The sequence below is a fragment of the Dasypus novemcinctus genome, chromosome 20 (assembly GCF_030445035.2).
Source record: "Dasypus novemcinctus isolate mDasNov1 chromosome 20, mDasNov1.1.hap2, whole genome shotgun sequence".
NCBI lineage: Eukaryota > Metazoa > Chordata > Mammalia > Cingulata > Dasypodidae > Dasypus > Dasypus novemcinctus.
In genome coordinates this window covers 36,693,606-36,702,224 of record NC_080692.1, presented here as the reverse complement: position 1 = coordinate 36,702,224, position 8,619 = coordinate 36,693,606, and positions in this window count along the sequence as shown.

Genomic DNA, 8,619 nt, shown 5'->3' with positions numbered 1-8,619 from the left:
TAAATGTGATAAAACATGCACAGTACTGAGCACGGTATCTGGCATATAGAAAGTATTTGATAAATGGGAGCTACTGGAGGTGGTGGTGGTGATGTTGCTTTAGAGGGTTGCCTACAACTTTCTAATATAGTGTGTTTAGAGCAATAACAGCTGACTGGGAGTCAGAAGACCTGCTCCAAAGCCACAACTTTCACATCATAAAAATGGGCTTATAATACTTCACAAAAATTATTGGGAGAATTAAGAATATATTAGAAAATGCTTAACCTAGCATTTGGCAGGCATAGATTCATTCACACATGCAAAAAAAAGTTTTTGATAAAAATGTATTGAGAGCCTGACTGGGTGCTAGGAACTAATATAATTACAGGTGATAGGGAAGTAAATAAAAGATCATGGTCTGCCCTCATAGAGTTTACATTTGAGAAGGCTACTTAATTATTTGATCAGAGCTTATGTTGAATCAGCCTCATAAAATGATTTTCTCCATGATCATAATGCCATAAAACTTGGCTTATTAGGAAAAATGAGTGGGTAGATCCCAGGGGGAAAACTGTAAAGATCAGCACAGAGTCATCCCAGCCATCAGAAACACAAAGCAGAGGACTTCCGGGAAGATGGTGGATTAGAAAGACACAGGACGCTCTTCTCTCACAGAAAAATAACTAGAGGACAGGCAGAAAGAGCCTGGAAAAATAAACATCTAGGGTGTAAGACACCAGGGGAAGGTTGGACACATGCCCAAATGAGAGAGAGGTACAGGAAAGGAACCTCGACATTAAGACTGTGAGTAGACTGCTGTTAGGTGCCGGCGGCCCTCCCCCACCCTAGCAGCAGAAAGCATTGAATTCTCCAGCCTCGGGACTTCAGCTGCACGCAAAGCAGGCAGCAGGGATCTACCTTCCCAGGAAAAGAAGGCAGAAGGACACAGCCTAAGGCCGATTCAGCTTTGGACCCACAAATTTGGTCTACTCTGTCCCAGGAGCCCTTCCAGGCCCAGTGGGTGCCATTGTTTGCCTTGGGAGCCAGTAAGAGAACAGGGCCCAGACTTGAGCAACCAACAGGGACAATCCTAATGGTCTAGCATGGGTTAAACCAAGAATCAAAGAATGGCAACACAGTCTCCCACCACTAAATCCCTACAAAAGACAGAGAAATTGAGCAAAGAATAAACTCATCATCATAATCAGATGCCTAGACATCAGCAAATATTATAAGTCATGCTAAGAAAATGGAAGAAGTGGCCCAAAAAAGGAATATAACAAAGACACAGATGAGACAGGATTAGAGACAACTAATCAATGAGGTTCATATAAATTTCCAAAATAAAAATAATGAGTTGAAAGACAATATGACTAAAGAGATAAAGGACATCAAGAAGACACTAAGGGGAAGCGGACTTGGCCCAATGGATAAGGTGTCCGCCTACCACATGGGAGGTCCGTGGTTCAAACCCTGGGCCTCCTTGACCCATGTGGAGCTGGCCCACGTGCAGCGCTGATGCGCACAAGGAGTGCCATGCCACGCAGGGGTGCCCCCCACATAGGGGAACCCCACCTGCAAGGAGTACATCCCATAAGGAGAGCCACCCTGCATGAAAAAAAAAAGTTCAGCCTGCCCAGGAATGACACCGCACACACGGAGAACTGACACAGTAAGATGACGCAACAAAAAGAGACACAGATTCCCTCCCGTGCCGCTGACAACAACAGAAGCGGACAAAGAAGAACACACAGCAAATGGACACAGAGAACAGACAACTGGGGGGGGGGGGGGGAAGGGGAGAGAAATAAACAAAATAATAAATAAATCTTTAAAAAATAATAATAAAAAAAGAAGACACTGAGCAGCACAAAGAGAATTTGAAAACCTGAAAAGTAACAGAGCTCATGGGAATGAAAAACATGATAGGTGAGATTTTTTTTAAAGTGCATTAGAGGCATACAACAACAGCCTCAAAATGATAAAAGAAAGAATAAGTGATACAGAAGACAGAACAGCCAAAATTGAGATAAAAGAATGGAAATAATTGAGCAGTGGCTCAGGAAGATGAATGGAAACACAAAACACAACAACATACAATCATGGGAGTTCCAGAGGGAGAAGAGGAGAGAAAAGGGGGGGAAAGACTATGTGAGGAAATAATGGCTGATAATTTCCCATCACTCATGACAGAAATGAACTTACATGTCCAAGAAGCATGGCTTACACCAATCAGAATAATAGACCTACTCCAAGACACATACTACTCAGACTGTCAAATGTCAAAGATAAAGAAAGAATTCTGAAAAGAGGGAGGGAGAAGCAAACCATCACATACAAGGGACACCCAGTAAGACTTAGTGCAAATTTCTCATCAGAAACCATAGAGATGAGAAAACAGTGATAGGATACAATTAGGATACTGAGAGAGAAAAATTGCCAACCAGCAATTCTTAATCTGGCAAAGTTATCCTTCAAATATGAAGGTGAGAGAGCAGATGTAGCTCAAGTAGTTGAATGCCTTCTTCCCATGCACAATTTCCTGGGTTCACACCCTACTATCTTTTAAAAAAGAAAAAAATGAAGGTGAGTCAAAAATATTCACAAACAAACAGAAACTAAGAGAGTTGCTAAAAAAGATCCTGCCTTTATTGGAAATATAAAAGCACAAACAACCTATGCTGATGCTACAGTAATATAAGAACTTAACAAATGAATCACATTTAAAGAGACTGAATCAGTCATCAAAAATCTCCAAAAAAAGATAAGTCCAAGACCAGATGGCTTCACAAGTGAAGTCTTGGTAGACTTTCAAATGCTTGGTAGCATTTCAAGAACAATTAACACCAATTCTGTTTAAACTCTTCCAAAAAATTGAAGGGAGGGGCAGAATTACCCAACACATTTTATGAAGCTAACATCACCCTAATACCAAAGTCAGAAAAACATACTACAAGAAAAGAAAATTACAGACCAATCTCTTTAATAAGCATAGATGCAAAAATTCTCAACAAAATACTTGCCAATAGAATCCAATAGCATATCCAAAGACTTACACATCATGACCAAGTGGGATTTATTCCTGGTATACAAGGGTGGTTCAATATAAGAAAATTAACCAATGTAATACACCATATTACCAAGTTGAAGGGGGAAAAAAAAACACATGATCATCTCAAACAATGGAGAAAAGGCATTTGACAAAATCCAGCATCCTTTCTTGATTAAAAAACACTTCAAAAGATGGGAAAAGAAGAAAAATTTCTCAATATGATAAAAGGCATATAAGAAACACCCAAACTAACATTGTACTCAATGGGAGAAAGCTTTCCCTCTAAGATCAGGAACAAGACAAGGATGCCCACTCTCCCTCTGTTATTCAATATTGTGCTACAAGCTCTAGTTAGAGCAATTAGACAAGAAAAAGAAGGCACCCAAATAAGAAAAAAGGAAGTAAAACTCTCACTATTCACAGATGACATGATCTTATATTTTAAAAATTCTGAAATGTCTACAAGAAAGCTACATGAGCTAATAAATGAGCTCAGAAAAGTGGCAGGGTACATGATCAACACACAAAAATCAGTAATGTTTCTGTACACTAGTATTAAACACTCTGGAAATCAGGGGGAAAGTACCATTTACAATAGCAACAAAAAGACTCAAATACTTAGGAATCAATTTAACCAAGGAAGTACAGGACCTATTTGCAGAAAACAACAAAACAATGCTAAAAGAAATCAATGAAGACCCCAACAAATGGAAGGACATTCTGTGTTCATGGGTTGGAAGACTATATATCATGAAGATGTCAATCCTAGCCAAATGGATTTATAGATTCAATGCAATACCAATCAAAATTCCAAGAGCCTACTTTACAGAAATAGAAAAGGCAATTAAAAATTTATTTATTTGGAAGGGAAAGTGAATCCACATAGCCAAAAGAATTCTAAACAAGAAGAGCAATATAGAAGGAATTTCACTGCCTGACCCTGAAACATATTATAAAGCTACAATAGTCAAAACAGCATGGTATTGGCATAAATACATTGATCAGCAGAATAGAATTGGGAGTCCAGAAATAAATCCTTACCTCTAAGCCAAATGGTTTTTTTTGTCTTTATTTATTTTTTTAATGTTACATTCAAAAAATATGAGGTCCCCATATACCCCCCACCTTCCTCACCCTGAGGTCCCCATATACCCCCCACCTTCCTCACCCCACTCCTCCACCCATACCAAATTTTTTTTTTTTTAAAGATTTATTTATTTACTTCTCTCCTCTCCCCCTCCCCACTCTGGTTGTTCTCTGTGTCTATTTGCTGCATTTTCTTTGTCCGCTTCTGTTGTTGTCAGCGGCATGGGCATCTGTGTTTCTTTTTGTTGTGTCATCTTGTTGTGTCAGCTCTCCTTGTGGGCGGCGCCATTTCTGGGCAGGCTGCACTTTCTTTCGCGCTGGGCGGCTCTCCCTATGAGGTGCACTCCTTGCGCGTGGGGTTCCCCTACGGGGGGGACACCCCTGCATAGCAGGGCACTCCTTGTGCACATCAGCACTGCGCATGGGCCAGCTCCACATGGGTCAAGGAGGCCCAGGGTTTGAACCGCGGACCTCCCATGTGGTAGACGGATGCCCTAACCATTGGGCCAAGTCTGCCACCCAGATGGTTTTTGACAAACCTACCAAGTCCATGTTAACAGGACAAAAGAGTCTTCAACAAATGGTGCTGGAAGAACCGGATAGCCATAACTAAAAGAATGAAAGAGAACTCCTATCTCACTCCCTATAAGATAATCAACTCAAAATGGATCAAAGACCTAAATATGAAAGCCAGGACCATAAAACTACTAGAAGAAAATGTAAGGAAGCATCTTAAATATCTTATGGTTTCTTGGATTTGGCACATCCAAAGCATGTGCAGCAAAAGAAAAAATAGATAAATGGGACCTTCTCAAAATTAAACACTTTTGCACTTCAAAGGTGTACATCTTGCCCCTGATGTAGCCTGCTATTGCTTGTTACTTGCTGCTTGGGTTGTTGTGAGGCAGGGGAAGAGGTTCTCAGTCCTCCAGTACACCCTCAAACTTAGGAAGAACTCTTATGCATGGGCCTTGGGGATGGGCTTTCTCAGCACTCTCTCCACTCTCCCACCTCCCCACCACGGCAGCCGAACCCTGCCTTGTATCTATGAGGGGTCTTGGGCAGCAGAAAGTGTCCTACACCTTCCCCAATGGTAGGAGACCTCTGTTTCATATTAGTGCTGACTCCTGAGCCAGGAAAGTTTCCCTCCCTCTCCCCCAGGGACGGGTGACTTTTGCTTTATATGGAGAAGAGTCCGAGGGAAAAGGGTGAATGCCAAGGGGAAATCCTACTGGTTTCTTGTCTTGTCCCCAGTCTGTCTTGTGAACATACCGTGGAGGCTCATGGCAAAGGGCTTTGGAATGAGCGCCTACTCTCCTTGAGTCTGGGGTTTCTGAGGAATCTAAATGGTCTCACTGCCTGTGCTCTTTTTACCCATTTCTATGGTAGCTGCCTCTTCCTCCTTTCTTTGAGAAAGATGAAGACGTTCTTGTGTCCCATCTCTCCTTGTCACCCTTTTGAATTTAGTTCACCTGGTTGCCTTATAACCTTGGCTGTGTCATGATCCAGAAAATTTACAATTTTGTCTTTTTTCCTATTACTAGGATGGTAGTTACATTCTCTTGAAGATTTCTGCATCCTAAGTGGAATGATTCAGATAGGATTGGCAAACTCAAATGCTGAAAGAATCAACTTAGGTAATATATATTATTAAACTAGTCTAAGAGTAAGAGATATGAATAATGGCTAAATGGAGAATGCATGACTCACCTGAGGACATTCATATAATTTTAAAGCATATTATGCATGCTAAACAAAAGCTATCTTCTGAATTTAGCTTGTGAGCTGACAGGTTGTGACCCCTAGTTAGTATGTTATCAAAATCAGATTATTCAAAGTTTATTGAGCAAGAGGTTGATGCTTAACTAAAGGGAGCTTTAAAATACATTGCTTTCATCCTAAAAGTAAATTCATATTACCATGCTCAGAAATCTCTACTGAGTCCTGTGTTACTTTTAATGTTTTAATCAATATTAAAATATCTTTCAATGAAGCTATAGAAAGAATAGTAATAAAATATTTTGCATGAAACTAAATCAAGATTTATTGCTAATAACTTTATATTAGCATCAGGATTCTTAATATTTTTGACAGTTAAAATAAAGAAGTTAATATGCATCAATATAAGGTTCCAAATTAGCCTTGGTAAATCTACCCAAATTTGCAATTGCATAGGATTCGTGATATCTGGATTTAATAATAGAAGTTCATGCAAGAATGACTTATGATTTCTAATAGGTATAAATTCAGTGAGTCAAAAGAGTGGCAAAATTGCCCAAAAAAGGGAAAAGAATGTGGCTTAAGCAGTTGGGTTCCCATCTACCATATAGGAGGTCCAGGGTTTGATGCCCAGGGCCTCCTGGTGAGGGCAAGCTGGTGCACACAGAGTGCTGGCCCATGCAGAAATGCTGCCCTGTGCAAGAGTGCCAGCCCACACAGACAGCTGGCACAGCAGGATGACACAAAAAGAGACACAGAGGAGAGAAAATAAGAAGATGTAGCAGAACAGGGAGCTGAGATGGCAAAAGAGAGTGATCGCCTCTCTCCTACTCCAGAAGGTCCCAGGATTGATTCCCAGGGCCGCCTAATGAGAATACAAGCAGACACAGAAGAACATACAGTGAATGGACACAGAGAGCAGACAAAGGGGCAGGCAGAAATAAGTAAATAAATCTTAAAAAAAAAAAAGAAATTGCTCAAAAAAGCTGTTTCACCTTAGTTGCATCAGTGGAAGGGGACTATTCACATCAAAGGAAGCATTTAGTCCCAGTGATTAAATACATGTGTAGTTTTCTTTTGGCACACTTCACAAGGTCACTGATTTACTGGAATTCAGAGGAGAGGATTGCCAGAATGATAAAGAGTCTGGAAACCATCTGAGAAAAGGTTGAGTGAGAACACTAAGTCTGGAAAGTGAAAACTTGGAAAAACAGAATAGCATCTTCAAATAATAGAAAAAGAGGAGTGGTGGGGTATCCACCCCCCATAGATTAGGGATTATCAAACTAATAGCAAATGAATGGGGATTAGATGAAACAGAAGTCATAATATAAGTGTTATGTAATAGATTATTACATTTGGAGTAAGGTGGACTGGAACATTCTCCACTTTGGTCAGTGAAAACGAACGTAGTGATTAAAGAAATGTGATTTATGTTTGTACCAGTCATTGTTAGTTAATGTAAGAAGATTTGAACATGTTTCAGAGCAAGAGAAGAGCAAAATCTCTGTTAACATAAGGCCATGATTATGAATTTTCTGGAATTAAGACCAATGCTATGTTAATAGGAGAAATATTAATTTCTCAAGTAGAAGAGGATAATTTTTTAAAGAAAATTAATCTTTAAATTGATAAATGGATTTGACTGCAGATACTCCTGGAACCTAGGAGAAAAACAGCTGTAGCATGGATAAGAGCCCTCATTATTCTCTATCTCCACCTGTCCATGGGAAAATGGCTCACCCTTCCCACCTCCAGCCACAGACAATGAAAACAGCCTTCACCTCTCCTCACAGAGAAGCAACGCCTGGGTGGAAGAGAAAGGTGATAATTTTTAGTAGAGGATGGAAGCTAAAAAATTTTCAAGAACAGTCAAGACTGAGAGTATCGTAACATTATATTTCTAGGAATTTTTTTTTTGAGCCAGAGAAGTAAGGATGATGTCAGGGGCATTTTCTTTAGAAGGGGAGCAGGTTAAAAGAAAACTTTAGGAGGCAGACTTCTGAACCATGCAAAGCACTTACTCACTGTGACCCACCAGGAGAAAAAAGAGATTGTCCCCCCGGGATTACAAACCTCTGCCTAGAATAGTAGAGACATATCATGTGAGAAACAAAAGGAAGGGGCTGGCTACACAGGATACAGATATAAATCTTGTAAAAATGCTTACAGTCCATTGCACCTTCATGAACAAAATAGAAATGTGCAAAGAAAGGATTATTGACTATAAAGTCAATATACCAAAACAGAGTATCTTAATGTCCACAGAGTCTGGGTGCTGGTTTAAGTGCAGGACTGAATTTACAACCACTAATCCATGGAGTGCAGAGAATCGCTGCTGTTGATTGGGAACCTCAGTCTGTTTAGCAAGCTCAGTGTGCACGAAAAATAACCAGTGCTTCCATCAAAAAGAAAAAAAAAAAGCCAAAATGAGTGGGGAAAATATAGAAACACAGTACAACAAAAATCACTATATCATGACACATACTTGTCCAAAAAAGTACTATATAACCATACGCACAAACATGCACCCACCCCCTATATAATTTTTAACCGCCCCCCCCAAAAATAGAAATTTAAGAAACCTCAAGAGAATGAAACTGCAGGGATGGTCAGGTCATCGCTGCCTCTTTCCTTGCTCCATCGCCCCAGTTTCTGCCATCCTCAGCTTCCCACATTCCCCTTCCAAAGAGCTCTGCCCTGCCCCCGTCCCAGTCTCCCACACATACAGCCTCGTGGAAGGACCCAAGCAGGACCTGGATCCAGGGTCCCGGTGCTGG